This window comes from Pinus tabuliformis, chromosome 1_1 (assembly GCF_031772625.1).
Source record: "Pinus tabuliformis cultivar Carrire ecotype Pingquan chromosome 1_1, CPIR1, whole genome shotgun sequence".
Lineage (NCBI taxonomy): Eukaryota > Viridiplantae > Streptophyta > Pinopsida > Pinales > Pinaceae > Pinus > Pinus tabuliformis.
In genome coordinates, this window is record NC_142297.1 from 675,710,529 (window position 1) to 675,712,390 (window position 1,862).

The following is a 1,862-nucleotide window of genomic DNA, read 5'->3' on the forward strand; positions in this document are numbered from 1 at the left end:
TTCCATGAGTTCATCAGTGGAAAATAGGTGTAAATAAGTTTGGGAATTAATCTAAAGGGCTTGACAGATAGCTTCTAGGGTAATTGAGAATAGGATTTCATTGTTTTGAGAAATTACTGCTTTCTAGTTGGGGAGGTACCTAAGATGACACCATGTAATGAACTATGGGAAAATATGAGTCCGGGGAAAGGTAAATTGAGGTAAAAATGATTCCTAGATGCTTAGATCATCATTATTATCTAAAAACTTTTGATTCGCCCAATTATGAAGCTCATATAAATCAAATTCACATTGATTTTCTGTTATCTTATACTATGTGTCAACTAAAGGCATCTCATTTAAATTGGGAATAGAGGGTAAGGCAGGACTCTCGACGACCATTTTTTTTGTTCCCTTATGTAACGACATTTCATATTGTATAGAGACCCAAGGGAAATTACTTGATTTGTACTTGATTGATACTGGAATAAGATGGCGATTGCAGAGGGCAATGGCGCGCTGAACAATATCTGAGTGTGAACTTTCACTTATACAATGAAAGGGAAAAGGGAGAAAAGTTGGGAAATGTGGGATGTTTAAAGTGAAAATGGGAAACATATTAACAACTAAATTGCCATTTTTGGAGCGTTGCAATTAATGGTTTTAAATGTTAGCGGGAGTTAACGACCAACGTCTACATAACTGTTGGTGGGAAATTTGGCCAATGGTAATGTGACGTAAGGGGATGAGGTGACATGGACGAATGAGGTGGTATGGCGTGGATGGGTGTGATGGTGTGGCGTGATGTGGTGGCATGGTATGAGTGGAGTGGGAGCCAGCGGGAGCAGGGGCAAGTGGAGGTAGGGATAGTTTTCGAGGGGGGGTCAGGCGGTAAGCGGTAAGGGAGGAGAGGCCCCCGAAATACCTACGTGGATGCCACATGGTTGATAGTGGTTTCAAACACACCACTTTTCAGACCCCTCCCCCCCCCTCCCCTCATTAACCTTCGGGAGGTCGGGGGGGGGGGGGGGCGATCATCGTTCCCTACCATTGATTTTGGTGGGGATGATCTCATTCGTCCAAAAGCGCCAATTCGTTATTACAAAACGAAAAAATATCTTGTCAGATTTTATTCACCTTTTAAATCATACTTTTGCTAATTTAATCAAGTTTAAGGATAATAAACAAAACAACTTAGGCGGCATTTGGATGGCATGCATTTTTGAGGATTTTATTTCATTTATTTTTCTTTAAATACTTTTCTTTTATTCCTCTCTTCAATTTTTATCTATTTTTCTTTCTTTTTCATTTTCAATTTTTCTTTTTCTTTTCTTCTTTTTCTATTTTTCTTTTTAACGGCTAAACAACTTAAAATGAAAAAATAATATACATCATAATATTGGGATAAATGGATAGATAATCATACCTTGATCACTATATTTATAGGACCCTAACACTCAGTAGCATAATTAACTTCATTTGTATCTTTGTTGGCTTGGTCACATACTGTAGAATAGATTCTTTGGTCAGCTCGAGCTCACCCTGAGTGGTTGCCTCTTTGATGTTGTTCAATAAATTTTCTATTTCTTGCTTGATACTACTCCTAATCTTTACTTTTGTAAATGTTCCAACAGAAGGTATCTTGTGCATCCCGACTAAGGAGTCCAATCCATTATACAGACACGAATATGTTTTTATGGTGTTGGTGACAGAAGTATGGATCTACTCATAGATTTGTGTAAACATCTTGATTTATGCTATATCCATTTCAACATTCGGTCTACTTTTCCTTACCAACCTTGCAGGTGTATTCAGATAATTGTGCCCCGATATGGATCACATCTATGGTTGTTTGAGCTATTTTCATGACCTTCACCATCTTT